The sequence below is a fragment of the Grammomys surdaster genome, unplaced genomic scaffold (assembly GCF_004785775.1).
Source record: "Grammomys surdaster isolate TR1022 unplaced genomic scaffold, NIH_TR_1.0 145, whole genome shotgun sequence".
NCBI lineage: Eukaryota > Metazoa > Chordata > Mammalia > Rodentia > Muridae > Grammomys > Grammomys surdaster.
Window position 1 is genome coordinate 6,211 of NW_021604603.1, and position 10,193 is coordinate 16,403.

Here is a 10,193-nt window from a genome sequence, read left to right on the forward strand (position 1 = left end):
CTCCAGGTATTCTATACCCATGGCCTTGGTAGATACTGATAACCATATTGCACTTCAATTGAACTCTGTTGATTTTCAGACTCAAAGGCCAACTGTCTGCCAAAGACCACCAATGAGAGTTCTCAGAGCTCCCTCAAGTCCATCCTGCAAAGGAAACATTTTCTTCTGACCTCTAACCTGCTGGTTTCTCTACTGTGTTTTTAATCAGTAACATCACAAGGCATCATATAAATTTCGGTGGACTTTTGAGTCTTAGAATTGATCTCCTTTCTCCTCATCTCCAACACACATTTTTCCCATTTACTTATTTATTATTTGATTGTTGAGTACTGTAATTACAATCATATCCATCCCTGACTCTTTCCTCTTCAAATTTTCCTGTGTCTCCAACCTCTCAAAATGTCTGACCCCTTTTTCTTTAATTATTATTGTTAAAGACATGTACATGTATAAGTTAATACTGAGTCAAATTAGTACTGCTTCTATGTGCATGTGTTTAGGGCTGACCACTTGGGACTGGATAACCAGTCATAAGAGCTTGTTCCTGAAGGAAACTGATTCTCCCGCTCTGTAGTAATTGATTGCTTGTAACTCTTCATCTAGGGTGGGGCCTTTTGAAATTTTTCCCATCCACCACATTGGTAGGTCAACCAGTGCTGTCCTTATGCAAGTCTTGTTTAGCTAAAGATACCGTTGAGATTTTGTGACTGGAGAAGCTATTGACTCTAATAGAAAGCCTATAACTGCTATTCTCCTAAACCATTATAATTTCTAACTATATTCTACTTATCCTTATAGCCACAGACAAATGCAGCATGACTGCCATGTCTAGAAGACACTGTTTAGCAGCAGGAGTCCAGTCCCCTGGCTCTAACAGTCTTCCATAATGTTTCCTGAGCATTAAGTGTAAGAGTATTACATATGTATCAACTGGAGCCAGGCACCCCATCTTCTCTATATTTTGACCAGTGTGGATTTCCATAATAGCCTCTGTCTACTGTAAACAGAAGCATTTTACAGCTTCTGTTCTTTCTGTGAGGGGTAAGAGCTAAATTTATCTGTGAGTATAAGGATATGTAGAATACAGTTAGAAATTATGTTACTTTAGAAAAACACCAGCAGTTGGCTTTCTTCTAGAGTCTATGACTGCTTCAGCCATGGGTAGTTAGTTGGTCAGATTTACAGTAGTGAGCATTGAATTCCCTCCTATTGAGTAGGCCTTAAGTCCAAGAATGTTGGTTAACCCCAAGATAAAAGTGCCACTATTGTACCACCTGAGTCTATGCTGGTCACTGTTGTGGTTCTTAGCCCTACATTCAGGTGTGACTACTGATTGTTTTTCTCCTTTGGTAACTTGCATAGCACCTACTAATACTATGAGAGCTCGTATCAGGAAGGAGGCTTCAAGTCAGTTCCAGCTCAATTCCTTCAAGCCCTGGATCCAAGCTATATGGCGTCTTCAGCAATAGGATCTTACATTCAAGTTATGGGAGGTAACTGAAGACTATGGTAATAACCTATATTGTTTTGGGAGTCTCATGGACCCCCTTGACAATTCAGAGGAAGATTTCTCATGCTTGGCACTGGAGCTCTTGATAATTTGTCTATGGCTCTTGGAAAGAGGAGTTTTATCACCCAATGTATGTAACCATATTTATATTTAAATATATATATATGTATATATATACACATACATACATATATATGTGTATATATATGCATATATATATATATTAAAGTGAGATTATGAAATAATGTGTTTCCTAGAGGCATTTTCAAATATCCTTCGTGTGTGTCATTTATCCCTCTTTCCTCTCCCCACTCCTTACTCCTTCTCTCCCCAATGAAAGCTTCCACTTTTCTTTTTCCCACCTTTAAACCACCCATGTTCTACTACCTTCATCTCTAGGGCTCCTTACCATCCTCTCCCCTTGGATCCTCTTTACTTGCCTGGCTTCTGTGTTTGCTTCCAATTTTATGGTCAAATCTAAAGGTTCAGACTTGGATCCACAAATAAGACCAAACACACAAGCATTTAACCTTCTTAATATGGGTTACTTCACACCGTATAACATTTTCCAGTTTCAACCATCTATCTGCAGATTTCACTTTTCTTTGCAGCTGAGTCCACTTCTACTGTATATATGTTTGATTGTCTAGTCATCCGCTGAAGGACCTCTGAGTTTCTGTTTCCTAGCTACTGTGAATAGAGCTGCAACAAGCATGGTTAATGTCTCTATAGTAGGATATTGAATCCTTTGGGTATATGCTCAGGAGATGCATGGCTGAGTCATATGACAGATCTACTTGTAACTTTTGAGATAACCCCACACTGGTTTCCAGAGTGGCTGCACCAGTTTGCAATCCCATCTGCAGTGAATGAGGGCTCCACTTCCCACATGCTCGCCAACAATTTTATCAGTTTCTTTATTGATATTTCCAGAACAACTGGGATAAGATGAAATGTTGAGGTCATTTTAATTGTCATGTCCCTGATGGCTAAGGATACAAACCCTTTTAAAGCTATTTATTAGCTGTTTTTATTTCTTCTTTTGAGAACCCTCTGTTCGAATCCATGGCCCATTTTTAAATTGGGCCATTTGTCTTCCTAATTCTTAGCTTTTTGAGTTATTTCTATGGACTAGATATTGACCCCTTATTGGATAAGTAGCTAGCAAAGTTTCTCCCCCATGTTGTAGCTTCCTTTCCTTTGCGGCATAGCAGTTTTAAGTTTTATGGAGTCCTGTTTGTCAGTTGCTGGCCTTGATCCCTGAGCAAATGGGATTCTATTCAGAAAGTCCTTCCCTGTGCCTCCATGCTGTAGGATGCCCTTACCTTTCCATCTAGCAGTTTCAGACTCACAGACTGCACATTGATGTCACTGATCCAATTGCAGCTGATTTCTGTGCAGGGTGGTAGACATGCTTCTAATTTCATTTTTCCATATATGGACATCCTCCTTTCCCAGTATTTCCCAGTACTGTTTGATAAGAATGCTCTCTTTCTGTATGTGTATAATTTTGGCATCTTTCTCAAATGTCACCTGGCTGTAATCATGCACACTAATATTTGGGTCTTCTATTTTGTTGCATTTTTGTGCCAGGATCATGCTGTTTTTATTACTACAATGCTATAATATAGCTTTAAATCTGCCAGGATTACCGCCTCCTAACACTGTTCTTTTCGCTCAGTGTTGCTTTGGCTATGTGGTGTCTTTGGTGCTTCACCATGAATTTTAAGATTATTACTTCTGAGGAGAATGACATAGGTATTTTGATTGGAATTACATTGAATTTAAAAATTGCTTTTAGTAGGATGATCATTTTGACAATATTAATTTTATCAGTCCATAAGCTTGAAAACTCTTTCTGTCTTTTGGGGTCTTCTTCAATTTCTCTCTTTAGAGAAATTTGAAGTCTTCTGTGTAGAGGTCTTTCACCTTCTTGGTTAGGTTTGCTCCTAGATACATTACCTTTTTTGAGACAATATTTGCAAAAGGGGATACTCCCTTCATCTTTTTTTCAACCTATTTGTCATTGGTTTATAGAAAAAAATTGTAAATTAATTTTGTACTCTGCCACTTTGCTGAAAGCATTTATCATTTCTAGAAGAGGGTTTTGGGGGACCCTCTTGAGTAAGGTACCATATCATCATCATGCAGGGATAATTTGACTTTTTTTTTTTTTGTACATGCATTCTTTTCATTTCCGTCTCTTGCCCTGTAGCTCTATCTAGGGCTTCAAGCACTATGTTGAAAAAGCGTGGGGATACTGAATAGCCCTGATGGGTCTTGATTGTAATAGGTTGCTTTAAGGTTTCTCTCCACTTAGGATGATGTTGATTGTGGCTTTGTTATGCTTTATTAGGCTGAGTCGTTTTCCCTAGTCCTACTCTCTCTAGGACTTTTATGATGAAAGCATGTTGGATTTTGTCAAAGACCTTCTCTGGATCTATTGAAATGACCATGGTATTTTTGTCTTTAAGTCCATGTATATATTATATTTATTGACTAGCTTATGATAGACTATCCCTACATCTATGTCTAAAACCAATATGATCATGGTAGGTAATTTCTTGATATGTGTCTATACGTGGTTAGTGTTTGTTACGATTTTATTGCTGTGAAGAGACACCATGATGGTGGCAACTCTTCAAAGGAAAACATGTAATTGGAGATGGCTTACAGTTCAGAGATTTAGTTCAGGATCATTATGGTGGGAAGCAAGGCAGCATGAAGGCAGACAAGCATGGAAAGATAGCTGACAGCTCTACATCTGGATCCACTGACAACAGGAAGAGACAGTGACATATTGGGCATGGGCCAATGATCTAGAATCTTCCTCCTCCTATTCTTAGAACTTGGTTGATTTCAGATCAGATATGAAGAGTTGGTACATCGATTTTTCAAATACTCAGTGTTTTCATTTTTATTGGAAAGATGGAGGTGATTCCAATTCAGTGGTTACTGAGAAAGCGTGCAAACGTGTGACTCCTAGCTGGGTTGATCTGGACCGACCATTGTACAAGCTGTATTGCCAGAGCTAGGTCTGGAGGTGTGAGGATGGTGCAGGCAGGCAGGGACCTGAGCACTCACATGGCTAGGCCTGTGCACAATTCACAGGAGCCAAGCTAGCTATGAGAATGTGGGCACAGTGCCCACAGGCCAAGGCCTCTCCAGCCTGTTTACAGTTGTCAGCGGTATGTTTTATCTTCTCTCAACATCAGTGTTTGTTTTTTTATACTCTGTCTCTATAATAGTCTTTGAAGTGAACTGCTAGTCTTGAAGTCTCCCTGACCTCACCTGAGTTTATTATAATCCATGTTATTAACTTATAGTTTAAAAATGGCTTTAAATCTTATGTTGGCTTAACTCTTGTGTTAGAATCTAAACCCTTATCATTGTATCTGAAGTCCTCCAGCTCCACTCCCTGTTTCTCTCTCTTCAAGGAATTCCTCCTTCCACGTACCCAGCCCTGAAGCATTTCTTCTCTTTATTCTGTGCTCTCCAGCTGGAAAGATGGCTCGGCTGTTAAAAGCTAGGCTCGAAACCAAAAATTGTCAGGGTCTAGCCTCAACACAGGATCAGAGTTCTCAACTGGAAACAGGGATATCTGGAAGGCACATAATAAACACACACAAATGACTTTTTTGTGTACAAGATGACAAGCAAATTTTAAGGCTTGCTCACTCGAAGCTTGAGGCTGCACACACTCTGCACTCTCCTGTACACTCTACTTTTCTCCTGTGAGCTTTTCTTTTCTTGAACTCCCACACTCCTACACACCTCTGTGCGCTCTCCTTTCACTGCCATACATACACCACACACACACCTCACACACCACACACGCACATCTCACACATACACCATACACGCACACCACATACACACACCACACACACACCTGACACACACACCTCACACACCACACATGCACACACACCCCACACACACATACCACATACACACACACACATCTCACACCACACACACACACACCACACACACATACCACATACACACACACCTCACACACACCCACCTCACACATGCTCTCCTCACACTATCCCTCACTCACTCCACTCTCACACCTTTAACTTGCCCCAGCCATTTATTGTCACTCTAAAAGCAGGTAGAAAAAAAAAATTGTAGAATCACTGCCAAATCAAATTCAAAAGAATAACCACATCTCACAAGAATCAAGAATTACAATTGTGCCCAAAGTTTCAAACTTCCTCCATTCCCAGACCTGTGGCCAAAATAATAATAATTGTAAAGTTATCATTATTTAAAAATTTAACTTTTGACTTATTATACTTCAGAGCTCAGAGCCCCAAGGTCAGCTACATGCATTTTCTTGTGAAGCTCTAATGATAAATGACATGGGCAAAGCTGAAAGAATCAAGTTAACCCTTAACTCAGCTGTTCCGCTGAGTTAAGTTTTCTGCTTCTGCACATTGCATACAATGACTCTCCTAAGAGTCCCAGTGTTTTGACTTAGTTTTATTCATATATAACTTTATGCATCCCATAATTTCTAATATATACATATCCAAAGGAGACCAGGAACTACTTTCATTGTTGTGCAAAACTCATTTCATAACTTCAAAAGCTTTTTCCTTTCTGAATTAAAGGATCCCGTGTTTATATTCCCTTCTTCCATTTTCCCCTTATCCCATGATTGTGTTTCTTATCCTAATGCTTTTCCATAACTCTAATAAATTCCTTCACTTTCTGGTAATGGACCCTATATGACTCTAGCAGTACATGGCTCTGTTTCATTTCCTAATATCTCTAAACATGATTTCTTCAAACTTTCTTTGCAAGTCAAACATTAATCCAAAACTACCATTGTGCAGTTATTGCATTGTTTCCAAGATGAGAACACATAACATGCACCTGGGCCATTAGGACTGTGCTGTGCCCTGTGCCTCAGTTTTTGATTATTTAAGAATTATTACATTAAGGAACATCTAGTTTAATAGAATTCACCAGAGCAGAAGGATAAAGGAATAGAAAAGTCAGATATAATAGAATAATTATGCACACCTAGGCCAACTGAAAAGTAGTCATGCACAAATGAAATCTACACAGCCGTTGTCCAGGGCTGAGGTTAGGAAAAATGGGAACAACTGTTTTACAAAGAGCTGCCCGAGGGCTCCTGAGATGTCTCCATCCCGGCCTGCTGCAGGCAGTTCCTGTCATGGTATGCTATCCCCAGCAAAAAACAATTTTCTGTACTTTCTTCACCTCAGTTCCTTTGTTCCTTAACCACACTGCCTTTCTGACACACAGCTACCCGACTTCTCTTATAAGTAAATTAGCCACGGTCATTTCTGTGAAGTCTGTCCTGAATTATCTTTGTCCTAATGTGTCCTGATATCACAGCAATGCTGCCCTGTCACCGAGAAGAAACTAAACAAAAGTCTCTTGTGGGTGGAAAGGATTTATTTTAGCTTCTAGGTTATACCTCATTGAGGGAAACTACAGCAGGAGCTCAAGGACCCAGAGCTGAGAGCTAAAGCAAGGACCATAGAGGAACATCGCTTACTGGCTTCCTTCCAGGCTCACAGCCAAGTATCTAATACAGCCCAGGTCCACCTTCTCAGGGATAGTACTACCCACCATGGACTGGGATCTCCTCCATCAATTAGAAATTAATAAGGTAGCCTACAAATATGCCCACAGACCAATCTGATGGAGGTCTTTCCTCAACTTAAATTCTTCTTCCCAGATATGTCTAGGTTTGTGCCAAGTTGACTAAAACTACGATGACAGCTTCTATCCCTTCTTTACAATGCTCAGCTCAGTGTCCTATTACAGCATCCAACAATCGTATGTATTTGATTTAGCCATTAGACCATAGTCTTTCAAGAGCAAAGATTAAGGATTAATTGTTCTTAAATTTCTACAGCTAATGCAATGTATGACAAACAAAATATACTCAATAAACACAAGAATGGATGGATTAAAAGCTGCCGTAGACAAAGATTTAGCTTAATGTGATGCTCTTTCATTATCAGCCTTTGGCTTAGGGATATGAACTCATGGCTCTGTGTGGCAGGAATTTCCTGCCCAATGTATTTGCAGTGGAGCTTTGTCATTGGGCAGGGAAGAGGAAGGTAGAGCTAGGAGTTGAGAGGAGAGAAAGAGATAGAGAAGAGGAGGACAGGAGAGGAGGCAAGATGACTGTGGATGTCACCCTCATGTCTCTAGCAGTCTCAGGTAGTTATTTATATCAAGGTTAGATAATTGGGATAATAATTAATTGTGTGGGCATCTTCTGTATTGAGTATTTGCTAATATGTAAATACATTGATTAACTTTAAGCATCTAGAGTTTTGATTTACTTGGTTGTTGGGTGGTGTGCTGGCTGACCGTGGGGTGATGTGGCATGGGGCTAGTGTGGCCCAGCCAGAGAGCCTATTGAGATGAGAACACCCGGTTGGGCCAAGATAGCCTGCTGGTATTGCTAAATTCTGTCAACATGGTGCCATAACTAGGAGCCAGCAGTCATCTTTGTTTCTGCTGCCATTAGTACAGACTATAAATTAGTATAGAGAGGGAACACGGCAGCCAGGCCAGGAGCTAGCCAGATGCGTCTTTTGTTGTTGTTGTTGTTGTTTTTATACCTCCTGCTACAGCTCTGTAATAATAAAGTCACAAAACAAGACAACACTCGGCCTTATTTTTTAAACATTTCATATTTTTACATCATACTCTTTCTCTTCCCCTAACTCCTCCCACATCCTCCCTCACCCCTATGCACCCAACTTCATGTTTCTTCTTTGTCTTAAAAAAAAAAAGCAACCACATATAAATTAAAACATGGAGGTTTTTTGGAGGGCTAGCCACTATTGCTAGACATAGGGCCTGCCTTGAGATGTAGTTGATATACTCAGTGTCACTCTATTGAAGAAAACTGATCCTCCCCCTCCTACTCCTCCTACTGTCTATCCACTGCAAAGAGCTTACTTCTCGGTTAGGGGTAAGACTCATTTCACCTTCTCACTGCTGGGACTTTTATCTGGTTTAAACCCACATAGGTTGTGCAAGCTGTCACAGTTTCTGGGAGCTCAGATGAGCATCAGTCCTCTTGTGTCTTGAGAACATCATTTCCTTGGAGTCATCCTGGGTTTTACAGTCTTCCTGCTTCCTCTTCTGCTTAGATCCCTGAGCCTTGAGGGAAGAGTGTAATAAAGACGGGCCATTTAGGGCTGGGTGTTTCAAGGTCTCTCACTCTCTGCACTTTGTCCAGTTGTTCCCTGTGCTGATTACCATCAGTCATAGCTTTAAATCAATGATTCAATGGCTTTCAACTTTCCTAGGAACTATGAGTCACAAAGTCTGGGTGTTATACTCATAAATATATCACTATACAGACACATGGCAGAACAATGGAAATCCTACAATTAACATAAATTCAAGGGCAGAAAGAATGTCGTAAAGAAAACATGTGAAATGAGAGAAAAATCTACCAACCATTTTATACAATGAAAACACATTTTCCATTTAAATTTTTTATTTAAAAATTAAGAATAACAATCCAGCTTCACTAATTCTGTGGTCTATTAGGACATAAAAACTTAGTGTCTGAGTCGGGCTTGGGGGGGGGGGGGCGCGTCTTCCATCTCTCCATCGCCATGGCCGCGGACATCAGCCAGTGGGCCTGGCCACTATGCCTGCAGGAGGTCAACGAGCCGCTCCTGCACCCCCTGCGGGTCGATTACCCGGGGTGAAGGTGGACGAGCTGGGCAAAGTGCTAACACCCACCCAGGTTATGAATAGGCCCAGCAGCATTTCATGGGATGGCCTTGATCCTGGGAAACTCTACACCCGGGTCCTCACTGACCCGGATGCTCCCAGCAGGAAGGACCCCAAATTCAGGAAATGGCACCACTTCCTGGTGGTCAACATGAAAGGCAATGACATTAGCAGTGGCCTCTCCAATTGTGTGGGCTCTGGGCCTCCCAGTGGCACAGGTCTCCACCGCTATGTCTGGTTGGTGTACGAGCAGGCGCAGCCTCTGAGCTGCTACGAGCCCATCCTCAGCAACAAGTCTGGAGACAACCGTGCCAAGTTCAAGGTGGAGTCCTTCCGCAAGAAGTACAACCTGGGCGCCCCGGTGGCCAGCACGTGTTACCAGGCAGAGTGGGACGACTATGTGCCCAAACTGTATGAGCAGCTGGAAGGGAAGTAGGGGCGCTGCGGAGGCCAGCAGTCCTGCCCCCCCCGCACCCCCCCCCCCCGCAGTATCAAGTTGTGTGAAGCATGCTGTTTCTCCCCTGTTCTTCCTACCCTCTCACAGGGAGTTCTCAGCTGTGTTAGGATAGAGGTTTAGGGTGTCTTCCCACTGCCCGTCATTATGACGATTCTGTATAGTCAGTCACATCCCAGTTTATGTTTGATTGAATTTAGGTTCCACCTGGGGAGGTGTCTGGTGTTCTGATGGAGTCATTCTGTCATTGATTTAAAAAGAGCAACTCTGAAAAATAAAACAGTCTGCCAGGATCAGGTCCACAGGGGAGAGCCTGGGCTATTGTCTGTAAGTGGTTAACAAGGAGACTTGGTCCAGAACCAGGTATGGTGGCATCTTTAGAGGTGGGTTTTTAGGGACCTGTCCCCCGATTAAGACAACCCAAGTCTCCCATCTCAGCTGAGCCCTGACTGTCCAGGTCAGATGGCTGCATAGGTA

At 41.7% G+C, this 10,193-nt stretch overlaps 1 pseudogene; it reads left to right on the top strand.

Annotated features, from left to right (window-relative positions):
* Positions 1-9,141: 9,141 nt before the first annotated feature.
* Positions 9,142-9,698, top strand: LOC114618823 (annotated as a pseudogene).
* The last annotated feature ends 495 nt before the right edge of the window (positions 9,699-10,193 follow it).